Source organism: Lissotriton helveticus, chromosome 5_1 (genome assembly GCF_964261635.1).
Source record: "Lissotriton helveticus chromosome 5_1, aLisHel1.1, whole genome shotgun sequence".
In the NCBI taxonomy this organism is placed as follows: domain Eukaryota; kingdom Metazoa; phylum Chordata; class Amphibia; order Caudata; family Salamandridae; genus Lissotriton; species Lissotriton helveticus.
The window spans coordinates 1,538,799,159-1,538,806,981 of NC_136065.1; positions in this window are offsets into that span (position 1 = coordinate 1,538,799,159).

Below are 7,823 nucleotides of genomic sequence, written 5' to 3' on the forward strand. Positions count from 1 at the left end.
TCTAAAGCTCCCGTCGAGGCGACACAACCATCCGCCTCTTTCTCCAAGCAAGTGTCGGACTTGCTGCAGCGCATTAAGGAAAAGGCTATAGCTGTCGGACCGAAGCCCGCTCCGCCCCCAAAGACAGTCGGTAAAACTCCGAAAGCGTCGGCACCGATAAAGTTTATACTGCCGCCGCCAGTGACACCTAAGGCGTTCGCCCCACACACGGCCATTGAAGCGGCCAAGAAGGTGTCCATGGGGCAGAAGCCTACATCTACTGAAGAGGCCATGAAGCATCGACAGCCTCTCCAGGAAGAACAACCGAGGCAATTCATCGACGCCGAAACTGGGAGGCTTTCAATTTACAAGCAAAAGATCGTCCCAGAACAGCCAATGGAGTCTTATAAAATTCCATTAAAGAAAAAAAGAGATTCAGCAACATCACCCCTTCTTTCTGAACCTCTGCAAACATATGGGCATGACTTTGCTCCTTCTTCACCCACACATTTGGATGTGGATGTAGGGGATGCTTACGATGAGGAATACGGTTATCCTGTCGACACTGATACAGAAGACAACACTGACCAGTGGACGGACGCTGTTGACACAGGGGAACCACAAAGTGCCCCTGACAGCAATGTCTATGCTGTTAAACCATCACCTACAGAAGACACGGCTGCGTTCAACGCACTTATTGAGAGGGCAGCAAAAAAGCATGATGTATAACTCCATGCTGACCCTATTGAAGTGGACTTATAATTTGACACCTTCTCAGCCTCCGAAAAAACTGTCAAAACGCTACCCCTGCTAAAAGGTGTCCTAAAACACGCTGGGGACATCTTTAAGGAGACCACAAGGGCCAGAGTGGTAAACCCCAGGATTGAAAGAAATACAAACCAGCACCTGGGGACCCTACCTATATCAAGAGACAGTTACCATTGGACTTGCTAGTTGTTTCCAATGCTCGTAAAAGAGCGAACTCGCAAACCACGGGTGATGCTCCTCCCCCTGACAAGGAATCAAAAGTGCTAGAAGCCTCAGGGAAAAGGGTGGCAGCTCAAGCGGCCAATGTCTGGCGAATCTCCAACACACAGGCACTCTTAGCCAGATACGACAGGGCTCATTATGATACGCTTGAAACCCTGTTACAACACTTGCCAGATGAGTACAAGGAGGCGGCAGAAATGCTAGTTCAAGAAGGAAAACTTATTTCGAACGCATCTATTAAGTGTGCACTAGACGCAGCAGACACTGCAGCCAGGGCGATTAATACAAGCGTTATGTTACGTAGACACGCCTGGCTGAGAATCTCAGGCTTCAAGCCTGAGATACAAACCACCATACTCAACCAGCCAGTTAACCCTGATTACTTATTTGGCCCAGAAGTGGACACCACCTTGGAAAAAATGAAAAAGGACACAGAGACTGCGAAGTCTATGGGGGCTCCACAGTCCCAGCAGTTCAGGGGTGGTTCTTTTCGTCGCTCCAGCAATAGAGGAGCTTCCAGAGGCCAAGTGTCCCAGCAGACACAATATAGTAAAGGAGGCACGCAGACCAGCTACACCAAGAACAATACGGGTGGCTATCGTGGAAACAGCACCAAGGGCAGGGGTCGTGGAAACAACAACTCCCGATCCTTCGCCACCAACAAGCAGTGACGTCTTGTCACTACCCCCGACCATATAACACTGGTCGGGGGGAGACTACAACAGTTCCTGCCAGCCTGGAAAACCATCACCACAGACAGGTGGGTAAGGCAGCTTATCCAGTACGGTTATTGTCTGGAGTTAACATCCACTCCACCCAACATACCCCCAAAACGCCGTCCTATGTCCGCAGAGCATATACAGTTATTACAGCAAGAGGTAGTCAGCATGCTGCAAAAAGGAGCCATAGAGCTCATGCCTGTGGAACAAAAGGGTACAGGGGTGTACTCGCTGTACTTCTTAATCCCAAAAAAGGACGGCTCCCTCAGACCCATACTGGACCTCAGGCCCCTAAACCAGTACATACTGTCAGAACATTTTCACATGCTCACGTTACAGCAGGTTCTACCGTTACTCAGTCAGGGAGATTTCCTCGCAACACTAGATCTAAAGGATGCATATTTCCATATACCGGTACACCTGTCACACAGAAAATATCTCAGATTTACCATTCAGGATCAACATTATCAGTTCAAAGTCCTCCCTTTCGGAGTGACTACAGCACCCAGGGTGTTTACCAAGTGCCTAGCGACAGTGGCTGCACACCTACGGAGACAAAATATCCACGTCTACCCATATCTAGACGACTGGCTTATCCAAGCAAAGTCGGCCCAGCAATGTGCCGCCCACATGTCCCACACCATTCACCTACTTCACAATCTGGGGTTTTCACTGAATTATCCGAAGTCCCACCTTCAGCCCGCCCACGTACGACAGTACTTGGGCGCAACAATAGACACTCTGGCAGCCAAAGCACAGCCAAATTCAGTGAGGATCAACAGCATTCAATTGCTGATACAGAAATTCAGACCACAACACTCACTTCCAGCACGAGTGTTCATGCAGTTGATAGGCATGATGGCCTCCTGCATCTTCATAGTCCCGCACGCGAGACTACACATGCGTCCGCTTCAGGAGTGCTTAGCACCTCAGTGGAACCAGGCTCACGGACAATTGAAAGACCTAGTGTTGGTGACCGGTCGCGCATACAGCTCTCTGCATTGGTGGAACCCACAAGGGCCGACCGTTCCAAGAGCCTGTACCACAGATAATACTGACAACGGACGCATCTCTCCAGGGATGGGGAGCTCATGTACTCCACTACACAGTGCAGCGACTATTGACAGTACAGCAGAAAAAGATGCACATCAACCTTCTAGTACCGATGGCAATCTTCATGGCACTAAAAGCATTCAAAGTACATTTGTGCAACAAAGTAGTGTTGATCCGGACGGACAACATGACTGCCATGTACTACATACAGAAGCAAGGAGGTACACACTCTCCACAGTTGTCTCATCTAGCTCAGAGCATGTGGAAGTGGGCCATTCAGAGAAACATCTTCCTCATGGCAGAACACCTCCCAGGCAAGGACAATCAGATGGCGGGCCTGCTCAGCAGGCACAGCCACCAAATACACGAGTGCGAGATACATCCATCAGTACTCCAACCGTACGTCCAGCAGTGGGGTCATCCAAAGATAGACCTATTCGCCACAAGGGAAAACGCAAAATGCCAAAGCTTTGCCGCCAGGTTCCCACACCCACAGTCGCAGGGAAATGCGATATGGATGAACTGGTCAGGCATATTTGCGTACGCTTTTCCCCCAGCACCGCTAGTGGCACGCAAACTAAGGCAACACTCGATGACTATCATCCTGGTTGCTCCAACGTGGGCACGCCAACCATGGTACACCACGTTTCTAGAACTCTCTGTGATACCGCATCAAAGGCTGCAACTCACACCCAGACTCTTGACGCAGAACCATGGCGACATTCAGCATCCAGATCCGCAACAGCTCAACCTGGCGATCTGGCTCCTGAGGTCTTAGAATTCGGCTACCTCAACCTGCCTCCCGACTGTATGGATATCATAAAGGAGGCGAGGAGGCCCACAACTAGAGCATGTTATGCGACCAAATGGAAGCGATTCGTCATTTATTGTGCCAATAATGACATTAATCCTCTAGATGCATCTACTCAAAACATCATCTGTTATCTATTACATCTATACAAATGCAATCTAGCCTACGCTTCCATACGTATACATTTATCCGCAATAGCAGCTTATCTCCAAAACAGGAGGCATCTCTCACTTTTCAGAGTGCCTGCCATCAAAGCTTTTCTGGAAGGACTCTTAACGAGTTATTCCTCCCAGTCACCCACCAGCACCTGTATGGAACCTAAATGTGGTCCATACCAGACTGATGGGTCCACCTTTTGAGCCTCTCCACTCATGCGAGATACAATTCTCAACGTGGAAAGTGGCTTTCCTAATAGCAATCACATCGTTACGACGAGTTGGTGAACTTCAAGCACTAACTATCCAAGAGCCGTTCATACAGATTCACTCCAACAGGGTGGTGCTACGCACTAACCCTAAGTTTCTACCTAAGGTGGTTTCACAGTTCGATATGAATCAAACTATAGAACTGCCAGTGTTCTTCCAGAATCCAGATTCAGTGGCAGAAAGAATGCTCCACACACTAGATGTCAAAAGAGCTCTCATGTACTACATAGATAGAACAAAAGATTTCAGGAAGACAAAACAACTGTTTGTTGCCTTTTCACCACAACACAAAGGCAACCCCATTTCAAAAGCAGGTATAGCCAGATAGATCGTTAAGTGCATACAGATTTGCTATCAAAAGGCTAAGCGCACATTAACAATTCCCCCAAGAGCCCACTCAACACGAAAGTTAGGGGCATCCATGGCTTTCCTGGGAAACATTCCCTTAGAGGAAATCTGTAAAGCAGCCACATGGTCTACCATACACACATTTACCAAACACTACTGCGTAGATGTGCATTCCAAACAGCAGGCAGCTGTAGGACAGGCTGTTCTAAAAACACTTTTTCAGACTGCTGCAGCTGGCACAGGCAGCCGCCGCTAATGGAGGTACTGCTATGTATTCTATGCACAGATATGAATTCAGCAGCCCACATGCCTCGAACCGAATATGCCACTTACCAGTATGCATCTGTTCTTGGCATGTAGGGCTGCTGACATTCATATCGCCCGCCCTCCTCCTCGGCGCCTGTAGCGGCTGCATCACTCGGAATTACTCCTAGCATGGTCATCACTTACTGTACTACACTCCATCTCTGCCACAATGGCGAAAAACAATCTGAGGATGGAGAGGATGCCCATGCGCACTGTAGTCCAGGGGAGGAGCCACCTATCTCGTGATACTTCGAAGACTCTTCCAGGACAACAATGTGCAATCAACGGGACCCAACACTAGGCGGCGATCTATGCCCCTGGCACCTCATAGCGCCGCACCGGGGTGCTGCGGTGCACAGTTTGGGAACCATGGCCTTAAGGGAACATAGGCCAAACACAAGAACTTTAAATGAGAACAACCTCACGAAAGTCACCACCACTCTATCTGCACCAATGGACACCAACATAAGACTCAAATGTGTGCTCCTAAACTGTACATCGTGTTTTCTTTTCTCAGAAAACCTTTATTGAATAGTTCTGCATCAAAGCGTCATACATGTATGCATCAGTAACATGGCACAACACCAGAAGGAAGAAATCAAACAAATATAGGCATTATCCTGGACCGTACTAGAATCACATCGAAAAGCTAAATAGAGCAGGGATACTGTAAAAGCGGCACCGCAGAGGAATGAGCAGGACTGACTCCAGAGCAGTGGGAATGGAAGAAAGCTACTGACCAGCACCGGCAGCTGCTATGGGCGAAGTGCCGCTGGGGGGTGTGGGAGAGGCAGACTGGCTTGGAGGAGAATGAAGGTATGTCACCAGGGGGCCCCCCATATATCAGGAGGATAAGATCTGACAGGCATAAGGTCCCAGAATTCCGATAGTAGGGTCTGACACCTAGAGGCGTCCTTGAGCCACTGGGCAAATTTAGGTGCCAATCTGCACCACAACACATTACCACCCTATGCCGCGTGAGAACAAGCAGCATTGCAGTCAGATGGTGAGTGGTGTCCGAGCAGAATTTTACTAAGCTTAATGGGCATAACGGCTGGTCAGGCCGAACTGGTGAGGAGGTGATCTCAGATAGCTGCGCAGACCTCCCGCCAGACATCAGACACTAGGGCATAGCCAGGCCAAATGGGCGAAGTCAGCAGCAGGGGCAGAGCAGCGCAGGCATCTATCATCTGGATGAGTCCCAGTTTGTGTAGCTGAGCGGGGGTGCGGTAAACCCTGTGTAAATATTTGAATTATATTAGACCAAGGCGGTAATTGGGTAATAGCTTTTTAGTCTGGTTGCAACAGTAGAGCCAGTCCGCTTGGGGAATGTCCTCACCCCACGCCAAACGGGCACGATCGGTGGAGATGGAGGCAGGCGACAAAGTGATTGCATATCATTTGGGCATCGACTGAGGAGGTTGGGGAGCGAGGGATGTAACTCCCTGTAGATAGCCCACAGCTGATAAAAGAGCAAAGTATCCAGAGGGCCTGAGGAGGCTGGAAGAGAGTATAAAGAATTACCAGGATGTAGAGCTGCCAGTGTCACAAGACCAAGACGGGCAGCATGCCTGGACATGCCAGATGGTTGGAGAGGAGGGAATGTAGGGTGACCTGCAATCTGCATGGTGTTGGTAGATAGCATGGTGGAATTAGATAGGCGACGCAGACCCTAGCAGGCCCAGCAAAGTGTCTCAACCGTGTCAACCTCAGCCCGTGGGTGGGAGGCTGGGGCGAACAGAGCAGTATTCAATGGCCAAGGGGCGGTGAGGTCCGTCTCGACTGTGACATGTGGCTGAAACGGAGAGGGGTGAATCCAGAAGTGAAGAAAGGTGGCCTGAGCACATAAGGTGTAGAGTTTGAAATGGGGAACGCCAATCCCGCCAACTGACATGGGCAGTGTAAGGATGTTGTAGGCAATCCTGGGTTGCTTGCCGGCCCAGACTAAAGAGATGATCAGGGAGTGGAGTCTATGAAAAAATTGTGAAGTCAGTAGTAGGGTGATATTCAAAAAGAGGTAAAGAAACTTCAGGAGGACCACCATCTTTGGTGATCTGATCAGTCAGGGATAACGGTAGTCTGTTCCAGTGAGATATTTTAGACTCTAGCCAATCTACTCTGCGCCCAAAATTGGCACACCATAGATCATCCAGGTTTCTACTCAGCCAAATTCCCAGATAGCGTGTGGGGCCAGAGGCCCACACGAATGGAAAGTCCGGGGCAAAAGGCTTAGTAACATATGTAAGAGGCAACAGACTGACTTGTTCCAGATCGCCGAACCGTATTATCTCACGCACCCAGAGGGCTGAGATTGTCTTGGGGGTGGCGGACGTATAGTGTAATGTCATCCACATACATAGAAACCAAAAGGGCAAGGGTAGAAAAGCCAATACTCCTCTGAGTGTGGTGTTGCCGGGCAGCCACTGGCTCCATCGCAATGGCGATAGCATAGGGGAAAGTAGGGACTCCTGCCGAGTACCCCGCCCAACCGGAATGGGATCGGAGATCTGACCATTGACCCAAAGACGGTCAGAGGGGCTGGTGTAGAGGAGTGATATCTTACGAATAAAAATGTCACTAAAGCGGAAGGCGGGGTAAAAGAAAGAATAAAAAGGGCCACTCAAGGGTATCAAAAGCCTTTGTGGCATCGAGAAGAGCAGTGACAGCTGGAAGGCTGGGGTTAATGTGATGGAGGATAGAGAAAATAGCCTTACTAATAAGAAACCGGCGAACAGTTTTTGGAGGACATCAATTAAGCTGATCGGGCGATAATTCGCCGGGTCTAGAGGGGAGCCCTTTTTGAATATGGGTATGATTTGATTGAGAAGTGGCGCGACCGGGAATGAAGCCGGACTGGTCCGGAAGCACGATAGTGGATATAAGGAGGAGAAGTCGGGAGGCCAGTTACTTAGTAAAGATTTTGTTGTCTATGTCAGTCAGTCAAGAAAACTTTATTATCGGCCTTACGGCCATAAAAGCAATACAAAAACTTCAATAAAAGACAAAATTCTAGGTATTCCATGACCAACAGGGATAAAAAGCGACATTAAATACAAAAAAATCCCAATTGAATCTCAAACAAATTAATTATAAAATTTAAAACCATCAGATAAAATGTGCTAAAATGAAGTGAGAACCTACAAGCAGTACATATAAATAGTCAGGCGATTAAAATATTATGGGCTTAGACTT